This window comes from Vombatus ursinus, unplaced genomic scaffold (genome assembly GCF_900497805.2).
Source record: "Vombatus ursinus unplaced genomic scaffold, bare-nosed wombat genome assembly UNPS02000749.1, whole genome shotgun sequence".
Taxonomy (NCBI): domain Eukaryota; kingdom Metazoa; phylum Chordata; class Mammalia; order Diprotodontia; family Vombatidae; genus Vombatus; species Vombatus ursinus.
In genome coordinates this window covers 6071863-6089925 of record NW_020940527.1, presented here as the reverse complement: position 1 = coordinate 6089925, position 18063 = coordinate 6071863, and the positions used below count along the sequence as shown (strand labels likewise).

The 18063-nt window shown below is 43.8% G+C and overlaps 1 long non-coding RNA gene across 1 annotated transcript; it reads right to left on the bottom strand.

The window, feature by feature from the left end:
* Nucleotides 1-771: 771 nt before the first annotated feature.
* Nucleotides 772-2049, bottom strand: LOC114039991. The gene is made up of 3 exons (XR_003568726.1): nt 2011-2049; nt 1727-1864; nt 772-904 (listed from the first exon to the last, which is right to left on the bottom strand). It is a non-coding gene; the product is annotated as an uncharacterized LOC114039991 (long non-coding RNA).
* Nucleotides 2050-18063: the final 16014 nt, after the last annotated feature.

Genomic DNA, 18063 nt, shown 5'->3' with positions numbered 1-18063 from the left:
GAAGGAAAATTCCCAGTTGCTCATTTCTCTGACCCTCTCTTCCAAAATGCTTTTTGGCAGCAGCCGCCTGCCCCAGGGATTCCAAAGGAGTTCAGGCGTGGGAGGGGACCTGCATGGAGATTCAGAGTGGATAGGGACAGCCCCCAGGCCCCTTCTTTGGGGCAGTCCTCCTGGTCCCCCCATCCCGGGAGACTGTCAGGTCAAACTTTTCTTCTAGCCGTGACCTCAGAGATGTGCAGCAAGGCCCTGGGCCCCATTCATCACCATGCTGCCTATAATTAGGTTTGTTAACATACAGTCGAGTGTAGTCTTGTTGACTAGGAACTTAATCACGTTACTATTGAGTTCCTGTACTCACCGCTTCGGGTGACTGTTTTACTTGTAGAATTATAGCCAAGGCCCAACGTGAAGGAAATTAGCTCTGGACACAAGTTTGGTGGTGGGGCTTTTTTCCCTCCCTCTCCTTCCTTCTTCCCTTCCCCCCCCTTACATGTGAAAATATTTAGCAAACAGTGACAATGATGGAAAACAGTAGGAAACAAAATGTTCTCCATTAGTATAAAACATGAAAAATGCAGCAAGGACCCTTAGTGGTACAACATGTGTTATGCTGCCTGGCAGTCCATTACGCCTGATAGACATTTCACTTACCTAAGTCAAATATAACAGTCTAGTATTCATTAATATAAGAAGGGGCTGCGGAGTCAGGGCTACCATCTGGCTAGGCCGACAGAATAATCTACAACTCATGATTAGGTCTAAGGAGCGGAGTTTCACTTTAATCTTTCTCATTGCTCGAAATTTCCATCTGCGCAGTTCGGCACATCATTTTTCTTCGAGACAAATGTGCTGTTTTTCATGTTCCAAAATTAGATCAGAAGAAAACGATTAATCATGTCATGGCCTGGGAAAGGAAACAAAGCTCTGATATTCTCTCCCGTCCCCATCCTCCCCCCCACCCCCAACCTCCCCTCTCTGTCTCTCTTTCTCTCTCTCTCTCTCTCTTTCTCTCTCTCTCTGTCTGTCTCTTTCTCTCTCCCTCTTGTACACCCTGGCTGTTTGCAAGGTTCTCTGTCTTCTCTTATGTCTCAGTTTTCATCACAACTTTCAGAGATATCCATCCAGCCCCAGCTGACACCACAGGGGAGGAGCTGGGGACAGGGTAAAGACATGGTTTCAATTTGGTATGAACCATATTTTTTTTTGCAATTTTTGATCTCTGAGCACCATGACCTACTTCCTCCTCCATTTTTTGTCCCCTCCTGCTTCATAGGGACTCCTCTTTCCCTCCTTTCTTGGCATCATAGATTTAGAGCTAGAAGTGAACTACAAGGCCTGATCCCCTCAATTTAGAAAGGGGGAAACTGAGACCCAGGGAGTGACTTGTCCGAGGTCACACAGGTAAATTCAGAGAGTTAGAATTGAATGTATTCCACTGACTCCAGGGTCAGTGGTCTTTCTCTTGTGCCATGATGCCCTCCTTTTCTAAGATTCCCATTCTATCACTCCCCTTTCCCCCCACCTCCCACATGTGCCTGGCACGCCAACAGATGGTGGCCTGATTGCGTGTGACCCCACTTCGTGGTGGAAAGTGAGGAGGACAGCCCGGCGGCTCTGGCCAGCCTGGCCCCAGGGGCTGCCCAGCCTCTCTGCCAGTGGCCAGGCCATTAGGGGAGCATTGATGTTTGCACAGAGTGACAAAAAAGGATCCTTTCCCGCAGCAGACCTGTCTGTCAGCCGGCTCACAAGTCATAACAAATCCTTGGCACTGAGCTGAGGCTGAGCATTTGCTGGAGCGTCAGGGGGATGATGAATGACCCGCAGGGCTTTGAAGTGCCTTGGCAGTTCAGCTGGGTCCGTGGTGCTGACAGAGAAATATACACAACAGCGTAACCAATAATGAGAACATTAAACATTCCTGCTCCGTGACAGGCTGACAGAAAACCCAGCCTCACATCAATCATCGGTGCAGATATAACCTTGACAATTAGCCCCCTCACTGATACTCACAGTAACCTTTCTCTCTCTTGCTCTCTCTGTTCTCTCTCTCTCTCTCCCTCTTCTTCCTCTCTTGTCTGTCTCTCTCTGTCTGTCTCTGTCGGCGCCTCTTTCCATTCCCTCTCCGTTTCTGTTTCCTCTTTCTGTTCTCTGACGGTTTCTGTGTGACTGTCTCTTTGAGTTTCTTTCTCTTTGGGGTTTGTCTCTCTCTCCCTCTTTCTCTCTCTCTCTCTCTCTCTCCTATTTTCACTCTTCTCTCTGTTTCTCCTCTATCTTTCATTCTCCTGTCTTCCTTTCACTTTCTTCTTTGTCCCTCTTTCTGTCTGCCTTTCTTTCACTCTCCTTTCTATCTCTCTGTCTCTATATCCCTCTGTTTTTCTCCATCTCCCCTTTTCTCTCCATTTCCTCTCCATAATAAACCCACATTTATGTAGTACTATAAAGTTTGCAAAGCACTTTGCATACATAATCTCACTTGAGCCTCATAACAATCCTTTGGGAAAGGTCCTGTTATTTCCCCCATTTTGCAAATAAGGAAACTGAGGCTCAGAGAGGTTGACCCACTTTCCCACAGTCATACAGTTAGTAAGTGTCTGAGGAGGGTTTAAACCTATGTCCTACAAATCCAATGCTCTCTATCTCTGTGAATTTCCTCTTACTTACTCCTCTCTCTCTCTCTGAATATCTTTTTAGTGTGTGTGTGTGTGTGTGTGTGAATCTGTCTGTCATTTCCACTTCCTCTTCCTTTTTTTTTTTTTTTTTTGGTTGTACTTATCTGGCACGATCTTATTTCTGGTCTGTCTGAACAGGAAAAAAAAGCACCAGACAGAAGAAAAGAAACAAAGATCTTTTCCTTTTTCATCTTCGGAAAATGAAATCTTCTTCGACAAAGTTTATTAGAAGGGCTGCTATTGACTCACCCCAAGGAGACACTAGTCCCCCCTTTTCTGGTAACCTCTGCCCCAGGATCCAGCCATTCTTGACTCTTAGAAAAATTTATTTTCCTTAGGTTCTTATCTAGGCCTCTGGCCTCCCACCCCTTTTCCTTCACAAAGTCCTAAAGAGGCCTGCCCACTTATGAGGATGAAGGAGTGGAGTGAGCCTTCAGGCCTATAACTGAAGAGGATTCCATAACCATTAAGCAGAAGCTGATGGCATCAGAGGTCCTCATCTTCATCCCACTTACTCATATATTATCACTATGGTATAGTGGAAGGGGTTCTAGGCTAGGAATCAGGAGTTCTGGGTTCTAGTTCTACTACTAATTAGTTATGTAATTTGGGGTAAGTCAATTTCTCAGGGCCTCAGTTTTCTTATCTGTAAAATAAGGATTAAAATCCGTGTCTTAGAAAGTTATTATGAGGCTAACATGAGATAATGAACATCAAGTTATTTTTAAAAGTATGAAACATATAAATGCAAGGGATGATATTTGTATTACCTAAGGCAGCCCCATATATATATATATATATATGGGCTTCTTAGGTTGGAGGTTTCTAGGGATCAGCACCCACTCAAAAACTATAGCTCACGAGCCCCCACTGATGCATTTACTTCTACTAGCCAGCCAGAGGACATATTAGTTCAAAACAAAATATATTTAATCAACAGCACTGCAGATAAAGTGGTAACAATAGATTTTCTCCACATAAACATAATGAATGCTCTTCTCTATTTACCAGAGGGAGTAGGGGTGGGGAGGTGAGAGGGAAGAAACACAGAGATCACCTATGACCAGGAAACACACATGGTAGGCATACATAGTAGCAGGTAACATGTTTAAAGGCTACACACTCAGAACCTGTGTGGGAAGGGCACAGATGTAAGGAACACGCATGGCCAAGACATGTGGCCAGGGTCATTCCTGCCACCAAAGTTATTGAACTGCCAATGTCTTCCTGTAAAGTTATCCTCTTACTCTCTGGTGCTCTCTGTTGGTTGTTTAATCTCTACTAGGCACCATGTTTCTGCCCTCTACTGGCTTTCCTGCTCTTTCTGCTGGGTTCTCTGGCTGTTGGGTTGCTCTCTATCACCATCTACTGGACTTCAGCTCTTCAAGGCCATCTACTGGCTCTTTCCTCCCATCCACTAATGCCAGGAAGACCCTCCCTGACAAGGGCAGGTCTTTTATCACATGGCAACTTTTATCACATAGGTGGGACCTCACCTAGCCAAAGATAGCCAACCACAGTCAGTCAAAGCACTTTCAAAATTAAGATTAAATCTATTCTTTTGAATGCCTGTGTCTGGATCCGATTCAAAATCCACATTCCCAGACAACTCTCTGAATTAGGGCTAGAAATTTATTTTAATGCTTTAACTCTCTCATGGGGTCCAGTGCCAAGACCCATTTTAGAGACTGCAAGCACATCCCAGGGGAGCTGTGTGGAACCTGGGGCTATAAAGCCCACAGAAGAAAAGTTGGGTAAGGACAAAAGATACACGAGGAGGTCACCGCCATTACTGATTCATATTCCTGCCTTTATTATGAGTATCTGTCAGCAACAAAAACCCCTAAAATTTTGTGCTGTTCTCCAGCCAGCACAAAACCTTGATGTCTCCTTCCATATTAATCCCTCTTTTGAGGGGTGGAATAACTGTTTAATAGGTCTTGTGAGAAGCTCTTTACTCTTCCTGGATCTACACACACACACACACACACACACACACACACATATATCTATATCTAGCAAGGAAAAGAGTGGAAAGGTTAAGGTTAGTCAAAGCATGAAGGTTATTCAGAAAACAGGCACTCTTTCTGAGGAAGAGATATGTGCCAGGCAAGTCAAATCACCATCTCCATTTCCTCCCAATCCTGATGGAGATAGCCCAGGATCCTGAACCCAAGACTCTTAGGAATAACAGTGCTGCCTAAATCATCATTCTTGCTTCCAGCTCAATCCCCATAGCCAACATTCCAGGAAGAAACTTTTGTGGAGAAGGAGCCCGCTGTCCCCACCAACTGCCATCTAAGAGGGCAGGCAAGTCAGCCTAGCTGAAACAATGAGGCATCTTGAGGAAGAAATGTGAGTATGAGGCATGAGAGATATGTGGTAGACAAGTCAAAACTTTGCCTGCCCCTTTACCACCCTCTCCTCTCAAACCCCAATGAAGATAGCCCAGGTCTCCAAACTCATGAACCATGAGAAGAGTCATGAGAATATAACTGTCTCCCAGACCATGGGTCCTTCTCTCATTCCCACCCCAAATAGCCATCATTGAAGGAAGTAATCACTATGGAGAAGGAGCCCACTTCTCTCACTACCACTAACAACTGCTACCATACAGCAGGCAGCTACGTTCAAGAGCCTGGTGAGTGGCAGCATCCCCTTCTCCCAAGACCACCAGTCCAGTTTCCCAAGGGCACTTATGGCCATCATGCTGAGAAGTAACCCATATGGAGATGTGACCCATCAGTGGGCACTACAGCTTTAGCTCCTGAAGATCCAGAAAGAGACATTCTCACTAACAAAGTCATATGGTTCCACATCAGAAATTAATATGATTTTATCTATGGAAATGACATTAAAGAGGCATTAACATCTGCCTTGCCACTGCTCTCCGGGGGACCTTTCCACTTGATCTCAGCTGATACACACACACACACACACACACACACACACACGCACGCACGCACACACACAAACACACACATTAGAATGAGAGCTCCTTGAGGGCAGGCATTGTCTTTTCTATTTGTATCTCCAGTGCTTAGCACAGTGCTTTGGACATAACAGACACTTTATTAAATGCTTTTCATTCACTCCAGTTTGGGTAGAGGGGTAGGTCTTATTGTTTTTTGTCCTTGGTTTTCAAAGAGGACCAGTGGCATCATGGGGTGATGTCTTGACTTGTGAGTGAATTGGATTTAAGTGAGGTAGAGTTGTACAGTTGACAGTCTCACTCGCTCTTCCAGATTCATCAAAATCCAATGGCAAGACAAAAGTCAAGATGACTGGGATGGCCTGGAATGCAGTGGATGCCCTTGGCATCTTCAATGCCTGACCAAGCTTTAAGCACTCCGTAGTACCTGCTTCAGCTGCTTTCGTGGCTGTTGGAACAAATTGTTCTCAACCGCCCATCTCACCAGGGAAAGTCTTCACACATTTGGGGAAGACATTCCCTAACTCACAAACAGGTTTGAGACCTGTTGGTTACCCTCAACCTGATTTATCCCATCTGCCAAGATGGTTTACCAGGTGTGGACACTGCTCATGCTACAGCTTCTTGGAGCCACATGTGAGAGTTGAGTGAATCAGGTGGACACCAAAGGTGGATGGGCAGCCCTTAAAAGGGCTTAGCAAGCCCTCACACCAGAGGTGCTAGTCCTCCTGAACACCTCTATGGGTGGGTCCTATAGTGGACTGGTGAAATACAAGAAGGGAGTTAGGCCTACTCATTTGCATTCTAATTTGCATGTAGCACACAGGAGACCCTAAGTGAAATATGAGAAATACCTTCAATTCATTAGGACATTGCTCATGGGAATCTCTAATTTGGGGGTACCTTCCTCTCCTTGCTGCTTCTCTCAAACTTTCTTCAATTTCATTCAACAATCATTTATTAAGTGCCTACTGTGTTTAGACACTGTGATACAAAGGGGATGCAAAGATAAAAACAGAATAGTCTCTGCCCTCAATGAGCTTACATTCTACAAGGGGGACAGGAGAATATAACATGTGCAGATATAAATATAAGGCAATTCAAGTGGAGAGAGCATTAATGATTGAGATTAAGGAGAGAAGTACCCAATCTGAGCCTTAAAATAGACTAAGGACTCCAAAAGGTAGAGAAAGGAGCAGGGGCCTGGGGGGAGTGCATCCCAGGCAGGGAAACCCTGTGTACAAATGCACAAGGGCAGGAGATGGGAATGCTGAATATGGGAAACATCTAGTAGCCCAGTCTGGCCAGAATTTAGAGTGATGAATAATAAGCTCTGATCTGTGATTCTCTTTTTCTGTGATCCCATGAAGACAGATGGTAGAGAGTTTTAATGTCAGGGTGAAAGGTTTTTATCTTATCTTAGAAGCAATAGGGAGCCATTGAAGGTTTTTGAGCAAGGGGGATGACATGGTCAGACCTGTGCCTTGAGAAAATTATTTTGGTAGCTCTGTAGAGTTCCACCTCTTTCATTATGCCTTCCGTCTTCTCTCAGGCTCACAATGAGCTCTTTTTGCTCTGTATTCCTATAGTGCTTACTGTCTGTTATACAATGGAAATGTCTCATACCATTTGGTATCGTTAATGTACAGGTTCCATTCCTTCAACCATATTGTGAACTTCTTGAGGGAGAACCTGACAAACAGGTTAGCCCCCTTCCCCCATCTGCAAAGGTTTGATGCTCTGGGATCACATACTTAATGGTCACCAACAATGGCTGCAGGAGCGGGGAGGGCAATGCTTCTTTAAAGCTGTGGCAGAGAGGATGAACACTGAACCAAGATGGCTGATTTCTGCTCAGATCTTTAAAAAAAAAGTGACTACACCCTCTTCCTTCCTGTATCTAGGCATATAACTCTCTAACTCTCTCTTTCTCTCTCTCTCTCTCTCTCTCTCTCCCTCTCTCTCTCTCTCTCTCTGTCTGTCTCTTTCTCTCGAGTCTGTGTCTCTGTCTATCTGTCTCTGTGTGTCTGTCTCTGTCTCTGTGTCTCTCTGTCTCTGTCTTGGTCTCTCTCTCTCTGTCTCAGTCTCTCTCTCTCTCTCTCTCTCACTCTCTCTCTCTCTTTCTCTCCCTCTCTCTCCTATAACTATTAGTGTTTCTTGGGGGAGATGACAGAAAGGAATTCATCCCCTTGGCCTACTTGCCAGAAGACATAGACCTTTAGGAAGACAATACAGAGCTAACAGGAAGACGAAATGCTTATTTGGAAGTCCTGAAAAGTACTTCATGTTTTGATGTTTTAAGTATCAACCACCTGAGAGAGTAGTTGCTAAGTTATTGCTTTATGTTGAAGTCTTTGTCAACGCACACTTCTGAGTCCTTTGTGTTGTTTAGTATTTCTTTTATTTAGAGGAAATAAATAGCCACCCCATACCTGATCTACTTTATACATTGAGTATCTTTCTATTGTCTTGGTGAATCCCTACACATGAGCCAAAACTAACCTTTAAGTTATTTTTCCCTGGGGCACTGGGGTGGGACCATACAGAGCTAATGAGTGTGAAAAAGATCCTGTAACTTCTCTTCAGAGGCCAGGCTCCCCCAGGATTAAACGTAGGATATACCCACAGGTCTAAAGTCTGGGCAGATGAGAACAATTTGCCCCAATGGCCATGAAGGCAGGCACTGTGGAGTGCTTACAACTTGGTTAGACACTGAAGATGCATTTTGACTTTGGTCTTACCACTGGACTTCAATGACTCTGGAAGAGAGAGTGAGGCTGATGACTTGGTGTAGCTCTGCCCCACTTAAATCCAATTCACTCACAAGTCAAGACATCACCCATGATGTCATTGGTCCTCTGAAATGAAAGATGAACAACAACAAAGTTAGGAATGCCATAAGAGAGGGAAGGTAAAAACCTTATGCCCCACCATGAACCCAGCCATGGTCCTGTGCTATTATATCTGCATTTTCTATCATACACCATGCAGTAATTTGAACATAATAGGAACTTAATGTTTGTTGATTGATTAGAATCCAATGCTCAGCATTGTGCCTTGAACATAATAGTTGCTTAAGAAATGTTGGCTGATTTGGATTTAATTGAATAGGGATCTAAATCTAGTGAATAGCTTTAAATTAATCCAGTTTAGGAGGGTGCCTCACACCAAATTAAATCAACCAGTAGTGATCATACACACACCCTTATATTGAGGGGGAGACAGCCACTGGTAGGTTCCGTGTGCCCTCTCTACTCTCCCTGCCATCTCCCTTGTAGCTTTGGCCTCATTCCTAGCAATCCCAATGAGTTTGCCATCAACAAAAACCCAGCTGTTCACTAATAATCTTTACAATGATTGCACTCCCCCAAACCTACAGCCCCACAGAATATTTCTTTCCTTTCCCCCGTCTTCTCCCAACCCCAAGGAGAGTAAGCAGTAGATAGACCTATGTCATTTGTACTCTTTCTGAAACCATTTAGCTCAACATCTCAGCCAGCACAACAAATGCCCAGGCCTAGAGCTAATTATTTGTCTGGCTCAGAATGACCAATGTGTATGCTAGGAGGGGAGCAATCCCCAGCTACCTGTTTGCTCTCTATTGTACTTATCTGGGCCAATTCTCTGAGCCCTTCCAGCTCCAACAGGAGCTAGATTCTTGACTCCTTTCTGACCCTGACTTGCTTGGATTGGGGGGTGGGGGTGGGGTCCCTGCACAAGTATAGGACAGAGGAGCTCTCACTTGACACCCGCTCATATGAAGATGTGGGAGTAGATATTCATCAAAATCTCAATTTGAACTAACAGTTTCACGGGACTGCTTTAAAAAAAAAAAAAAGTTATTTCTCTCATAGTAGCATTCAGATTAAGGAATATAATGGACCTTTGTATTCTGCTCCCCATACCACAGCTGAAGCATATCCCTGGGAAGACAATGAGGATGGTGAGATGTCTAGAAATTATGTCATTTGAGGACCAGGTGAAGGAACCAGGAATGTTTAGCCTGAAGAAAAGGAGATGTGATTGCAGCTTTCAGATATTTAAAGGGCTGTCAGTATAGAAAATAGAGTAGAGCTAGTCTAAATTGCCTGGTTCATTTAACAAATATTTATTCTCTGATGCTTGTTTTCCAGAGGGCAGAACCAGGACCAGTGGGTGAAGTTAGAGGGATGCACAGTTCAAATAGAGGGAGGTATCATAGTATAGGGCAAGCATTCTTAACCTTTCTGGTGTCCTGGACCCCTTGTTGCTGTTGTTTTTTGTCCTTTATTTTCAAAGGAGACCAATGACATGCGTGGACTGGATTGTAGTGAGTCTGAGTGGCACAAAATCATCAGCCTCACTTTCACTTCCCAAGTCATCAAAGTCCAGTGAGAAGACAAAGGTCAAGATAACGGTCAATGGCCCAGGACTGGCAGTCTGGTGAAGCCTAGGGACCACTTCTCAGAATAACATCTTTAAATGCATTAAAATAAAATACATAGGGATTACAAAGGAAAACAATTATATTGAAATGCCACAACTGTCAAAATATTGGGGGGAAACCAATCAGTCAATAAATGGCACATAAATTTCTATGTGCCAGACATTGCTAAGCATTGGACAAGTTCACAAAAACCAGGTTAAGAACCCCTGATGTAAGGGGAAAGAGCACTAGATTGGAGATGTGGATTCAAATACTGGTTTTACTACATACTACCTTCTCAGTCAGGTATAGGTTAGATTAGCTGAAGTTTAGCCTCTGATTAGCTGAAGCCTCTGAGGATGCATTCCTCTCTGAGATTTTGTGATACCTGCATGACCTTAGGCAAGTTGCCTGCTGAGGGTTGGTTAAGATGATCTCTAATGTCACTTTTAGCCCTAAACCTTACAGTCCTTCAGAGGGAAGGAGGGGAGAAGAGCTCTCTTAAAACTAGCAATGCAGGGCAGGCAGGTGGCACAGTGGATAGAGCCCTGGCCTTGTAGTCAGGAGGACCTGAGTTCAAATGTGACCTCAGACACTTGACACTAGCTGTGTGACCCTAGGCAAGTCACTTAAGCCAACTGCCTCATCAAAAAACAAACAAAAACCAGCAATGCTCAACAATGGAACAGGCTGGATGGAAGGCTGTCTGTCATCAACATCATAGAAGAGATTCCCATATTAGGTGAGAGGTTGGATCAGAGAACCCTAAAGGTCCTTCCATTTTTCAGATGCCATGATACCTGAAACTTCAGTTAACACTCTGTGAAATAGGAGTGAAGCATCTTCTTTTTATCCCCAGGCCTGTACAAACACATTCCTTCCCAGGACTTCGTAGGGTATAGGAGACCCTATTAGGAGAACTCACTGAACCCTGCAGGCATGAGATAAGCTAAGTATATTAACATGGTTGTTATCCTATATTATTATATCATACCTTTCCTTTACCTGCTCTGTCCTACAGACTTGTCTTCCCACAACATATAAAAACTGAGCCCTACTCTTTAATAGCTCTCTGCCCGACTCAGCAGCATCCTCTGCCCCACCATAAGAAATGATAAGCGGAGCATGGGAGCACACTTTATTGAATGATCCTGGCCAGGTTATCCTTATCTTTCCTCTACCCCCAGCTCATGAGAACTAGTGACAGTCAGACAAACTCTCTGTGAGCCAGTGTGAGGGTGGGAGGGGGTGAATTTTCAGCCTAATTGGGGTGCCTTCCCCTGACTTGACCAAACAAGTCCCCAGAAGTCCACGACAAGGAGGAGGGGGAGTTACAGCTCTCTCTCTCACCAAAAGACAAACAGTAAGAGATCCCCTTGGATCTTGAGATGTGAAAGCCTTCAAGGGTGCAAAGAAAAATTAGAGGGGGGAGTTATTTTTCCAAAAAAGCTGGCGTTTTCACTGAAATTTTCCATTCTTTCAGAATTATCCACATCCTTCACATTAAAAACATAATAATTCTCTCTGCCACCATGGCTTCAAAACTTCTGAAAACCTCTTTACATCTCTTCCTGTTTTCCTTCCTCTACTTCATTATAGATGTGATAAAACATACCTGTGATAAAACACTCCTCTCCAAGAAAGTGCTTGTGGATCTCTTTTTTTGGGGGGGGGCAGGGGATTTCAAGCTATAATTATCAAGGTTCATATAATAATAATAATAGTAATAAAAACTCAAGTCTATCAAATCTCAAGGTTCCAAAAGCTCTTCTCTCACACCAATCCTGTGAGATAGGTAGTGCATGTATTATCACCCCCATTTTACAGATGAAGAAACTGAGGCCTAGAGTGATTAAGTGACTTGCCTATGATAAGTGTCAGAGCCAAGATGCAAACACAGACCTCCCCCTCCTTCAAATCCAACACCTTCTGCAACATAATTCTGCTTCCGTAAATATGGGGTCTTTGGTTAGAAGTGGAAGAGTCAGTGGGAATGGCTTTGAAAATGCAGGTGGGAATTGTGTAACCATGATCATATCCACCGTGCTTATATTTGGGGCAGGAAATGGCCATGTGGGCCAAGTACAAGCCAAAAATGAGATGCTGGACCAAGACAGGTATCGTAAGAGCAAGAATGAGAACAGAACAAAAGAGAAGGAGTGATGAAAGGTCCTGGAAAGGGGGATGGAAGAGAACAGTAAACAGAGAAGATGATGGATCCAAGATGGCAAATTTGGAAAAGAGGTCTAAGGAACAAAGCCCATGAGGCTCCTTCAGTCCCACAAAAGTCAGAAGGAAGAACGGAATATGCAGAATGGGTTAGAGAAGAGTGTTGTGCCCAGGTCTCAGAGCTGGAGAGAGGAAGTGATAGGAAAGCTAGATTTCACAGAACCTCAGACAGAGGCAGAAGGGACGTCAAAGGCTATACCCGAGCAAAGATTTCCTCTACAACATTTCCAACAAGTGGTCACCCAGTCTTCTTATTGAAGACCTTGGCTAAGGGGGAACTCTTCCTCCTGTGGCAGCCCATTATACTTTGGGACAGATCCAATTATTAGGAAGGTTTTCCCCACGTGGAGTTTAAATCTGCCTTTCTGTGACCTCCACCCGCTGTTCTTTGTTCAGCCCTTGGAAGCCAAGCAGAATAAATCTACTCCTTCTTTGACCTGACAACCCATCAAATACTTGAAGGCAGTATCCGCCATGCCTCCTCTAATTCTTCCCATCTCCAGATTAAACATTCCCAGTTTCTTCCACTGATCCTCGTATGGCCTGTTCTCCAGCCCTCTCATCATCCCAATACCTTCTTGGAAACACCCTCCAACTCGTCTATTTCTTTCCTTAAATGTGAGGTCCAGAACTAAACAGGGTGCTCCAGATGCGGTCTAGTGAAGGCAGAGCAGAGGAATGATACTGGCCTCATTCTCCACATGATGCCTCTTTTAATGTAGCCCCCCACCCCCAATGTGGTATGTCACACTGTTGACTCATCTGGACCTTGGATTTCACTAAACCACGACATTGCTTTCATATGAACCAGTGGCTAGCCACATCATTTCCATTGTATTCTTGGGGGGGGGGGTTGATTTTTTTTTAAACTCAAGGATGCATTTATCCTAATTAGAGTTCGTCTTTTAAAAAAAAATCCTTCTTACTTCTTAAGGCCAAAACTAGGAGAATATCAATCTCATGTTCAAAAGAGATGCTTGTAATATCAGTGTTGTTCAGACTGGGAATCAGAAAAATAATTATTCCTGGACCCCAAATGGGAAGGAAACATAAGTAACTTGGTCACCCTGGTAGTAAATTCCCAGACAGACAAGAATCAAACAGCCCCAAAATTAGCACTCTATTACCTGCAGAATCAGAGAAGAACCCTCAGCAGGAAAAAAGGAAACAAACATTTTATTATGTGTTTGGCACTGGGTAAAGTGCTCTACAAACATCATCTCATCTAATCCTCCTGACAGCCCTGAGAGGAAGATTCTATTACTATCCTCATTTTATGGTTGAGGATACTGAGGGAGGCATAAGTTAAGTGACTGGCTCAAGGTCACACAGTTAGTGTCTAAGACCAGATTTGAACTAGGTTTTCCTGACTCTAGGCCCCAGAGCTTCTACCTACCTCTAAACCTAGCTGTCTCTAGTCAAAGATCATTTAGTTCAACCCATACTCAAAAGGAATCCTGCTATGATGTGCCCGACAAGTGGTTGGGTACGCAGTCCACCACTCTGAGGCATCCCGTTTCACTGCATAGATTTTATTTATAACAGGTTGTGTGCATGTTGTCTTTCCCATTAGAATGTGAGTTCCAGGAGAGTGAGGACAGTGTTTTCTGCCTTTCTTTGTATCCCCGGTGCTAGGCACAGAGTAAAAGCTTGATAAATGTCCTTTGACTGACTGACCCTTAGGCTTGTAGGTGGTGTGGTGGGTAGAGTGTTGGATTTAGAGTCAGGAAGATCCAAGTTTGACACTCACTAGCTAGGTGACCCTAGAGAAGTTGCTTAACTTCCTTCAGCCTCAGTTTCCTCATCTGTCAAATGGAGATAATAATAACACCAACCTCCCAGGGCTGTTGTAAGGATCGTATGGCATAGCACATATAAAACACTTTGCAAATCTTAAAGGGATGGATATATTAACACTAGCTATCATCATCATCATCATCATCATTACAGAGAAGGCTAAAGAAAGTAGCTCTATATGGCATAGGTGGGTAGACTAAGCTCAAGGGAAGACAGGTAACACCAAAGAGGGTCTTTCTACTCCTTTTAAATCTGAGCCATCAGCTGCTCTAGCTGCAGATAATGAGGCATCTTTAGACTGGAACCACTACCTGGACATTGACAACACCAGGGTCGTTCACTGCATCCCCGGCCATCGCCAGCCATCTTCACTTCTGTCTTGCCAGTGGACTTCAGTAATTCTAGAAGAGAAAGTGAGGCTACTGACTTTGTGCACCTCTGCCTCACTTAAATCTAATTTATACACAAGTCAAGAACATCACCCTATGATGTCATTGGTCTTCTTCAAAAATGAAGGATAAACAACAACTTCCCAGACAAAAAGATATTGAGATTATCACAGAACTTTACTGATACTGTTGCTCAACTGTAAAAAGGTTGCAATGTAGCAAAGGTTTAGTTGTGCACCTGACTCATTCCTGTATACAGAGCTGCCAGCAATTGGGGTTAGAGAGAGGGACTCATGGTTGGAGCATAGAATATATGAGATAAGCTGCAGTTTGGGGAGGACCTTGAATGCCAGGCAAAGAAGGTTGAGTTTTACTCAGTAGTCAATAGGGAGCTACAGAAATGGTATGAAAGATGGATGGGGGAGAGGGTGGTTAGGGAGCAAAGATGAGAAGGTAGGAGTAGTCCAGTCGGCTAGTAATGAGGGGACCAGGTTAGTGAGAGCAAAGAGGTAGGAATAGTCAAGGTAGAGGTTATAATGGTGGAATCAACAGAACTTTGTTAATGATGAGACCCCAAAGGTGAGAAGGAAGAAAAAGTCAACCCTAGGCCCCAGGTCACAAATGTGGGATCCGGGGTAAATGGTGGAGCCTCATACAGAAACACCAAGGTCAGAAGGAGGGGCAGGTTTTGAGGGAAAAATAATGTTTGGTTGGGGATATGTTGAGTTTGAGGTTCTGGCAAGACTTCAAGATGGAGATGTGGGCCGGAATTGGAAAGCTGGATTTCTAAGACATCTGCATAGAGGAGAGCCCTTATTACCCTCCCACTCAACCCCAGAGGGTGACTATCTGGTTATTCAGAATTTACCACCGTGGTCCTTAACCCACCTGTCCTTGACTGGCCTAACCTACAAACCTATTCATTCCTGTTCCTTTCCCCTATGCAAACTGGCCCCAAAGCCCTACCCAGAGGTAAAAAGAAAATAATCTCATTTGCTAATTCACATTAAATTGTTAATGATTGGTAGGGTTTGATACATCCTTCCACCTCCACTCTCTCCCTTCGCATTTTAAAGGGATCCTTGGAGATGTTAAAGACAAGGAGATAATGCAGTGAATAGAGCACTGGGGCTAGAGTCAGGAAAGCCTGAGTTCAAATCTCAGTTCAGCTGTGGGACCCTGGGCAAGTCACTTAACCTCTGTCGTGCCTCAGTCTCCTCATCTATGGAAATGGGGATAATAATAGAAGCTACCTCCTCAGGTTGTTATGAGGATCAAATGAAATAACATTTATAAAGCACTTTGAAAGCATAAAGTGCTACACAAATACTAGTTGTTTATTATTATTATTATTATCCAAAGGAATTATAGTAAATGGGGGAAGATTTGGAAAGAAGTACTTGTTAACACTGCAAGCAACTGTCCCTGAACTTCTCCCAAGAAGTCATCAGTATGAATGGTTTGAGTACGGGCCTGGGCATCAGGCGTCCCAGCTGATCCCAAAGGTCTTTCCTTTCTTAGTTCAGGATGAGTCTGCAAAATAAAACCAAGAACTAGAGCAGGTTTCTGGCCCAAGCAACTTGTAAATCATAATAATAATAACAACAACAACAAAACACCTAACAGGGATATAATGTTTTAAAGCTTGCAAAGCACCTTACATATGTTATCTTACTTAATTCTTACAACAACCCAGTGATATAGGCACTATTGTTAACCCCATTTTGCAAATGAAGAAACTGAGGAAGGGGTTGAGAGTTGCTAGAGATAATGGGCATAGAATGGAGCACATTACAATAGGGGCTTCGGGGAGATAAAGTAGAGGGGTCTCTGCACGAGAGGGGTCTGTGCACGCGAGCGCACGCGCGCACACACACACACACACACACACACACTCACACATTTTATCCTCATTTGACAGATTTGCCCAGAGGAGGAGCCTGGACAAGAACTCTGTCATTTGTGGAGGTGGGATAGAGAGGCAGAAGGAGGGAGCCGCTGTGATTAGAACACCCAGTCTCTGTCCTCGACAAGGACAGACGAATGGAGCAGACTGGAGCTCCAATGTGAGTTGTTATTGTTAACTCTGGGAGGCAGGGGCTATTATTATCCTCATTTTACAATCAAAGAAACTGAGGCAGATAGTGGTTAAGTGACTTGCCCAGGATCACACAGCTAGTAAATGTCTGAGGTTGGATCTGAACTCAGGTCTTCCTGACTCCAGGAACAGCATTCTATCTAGTGCAATAAACTAGTGAAATAAAGTGGATGCAGATTATAGAGGGCCTTGAATGCCAGGCAAAGAAGTTTGAATTTTACTCAGAAGGTAACAGGTGGCCCTGATTTCTGATCAGAAAAGAAGAATGGCTAGTTTGGCACAGAGATGACTAGTTACATAGATCACACTGCTCACTGGTGACAGAGCTGTGACAGATCACTGGCAGAGTCACAAAAGTTTAGTGATTGAAGCACTTATGAAGTTCCTCTAGTCCTGAACCATGAATCTCGCTGTGCTATCCTTCACCAAGGGTTATCTAGCCTCCGTTTGAATACCTCCAATGACAGGAAACTCATTACCTTGTAAAACAGCCCATTCCATTTCTGGACAATTCTAATTATTAGAGCCTTTTTATTTTTTTAATTTTTTATTATTCACCTTTAACTTCTCCCACTGCTCCTAGTTCTGCCTTCTGGGGCCAAACAAAATAAATCTAATTTCTCTTCTATATGTCAATCCTTTAAATATTTGAAACAGTTATCATTTTCCTTCTGCTAAGTCTTCTCTTGTCCAGGTTAGATATTTCTATATCCTTTGACCAGCCCTATCTATGTGACTCTGGGTGACTCACTTAACCTCCCTAAATCTCGATTCCCTCAGCAGCAAAATGAGGTGGCTAGGTCCTAAGGCCTCTGAGGTCCCTTCATGCTGTGCATCTATGATCCATGTATTATATGTTTCCCAGCCTCCTCTCCATCCTGACCACCCTTAGGACGTGCTCCCTCCAAAAATGTTCTTCTCAGAACTGACACAAAAGCCTCATTGGGGTCTGATTGGAGCAGAGTACCATGGGACTATGACCCTTCCTCCCTCTGAGGGCTCTGCCTCTATTAATGTAACCCAAGAGCTTATGTTGAGCTCAGAGCACATACAAAGTCCAGTTCTTTTTCACACATCTGGTCATGTCCACATGTCTCAGAACCCAGGTTTTATGACTCCTTTTCCAGAGTTCTTCATATTGCCTTCTTATTGGACAAAAAAAAAAATCATGAGATTTCATGCTAGTAAGTTTCCCTTTCAATTTCTACCGTAGTAGAGAAAGAGTGTAAGAATCCATAATACTGAATGACAATTTTAAGAGATCAGCTTAATACCTTCTCTTTGGTTAATTAGCAGGTCTCCTTCACCCAGAATTGGGATCAAAGGGAAAGGGGGAAGACTTTGGCAGATGTAGAGAGCTGCTTGAAAGGGCTAAGTAGCTAGAATGACCAAAGTCATGCATATACATGCTCAGGAAGGTTTTATTCATATACTCGATAAATTGAAGGAGCTATTCTATTTAAGCCTAGATGAAAAGCTGAGATTTGACTGGGTAATGATCCTGATTAGACAACATCTGAAGTATTGTGTTTAGTTCTGGGGAC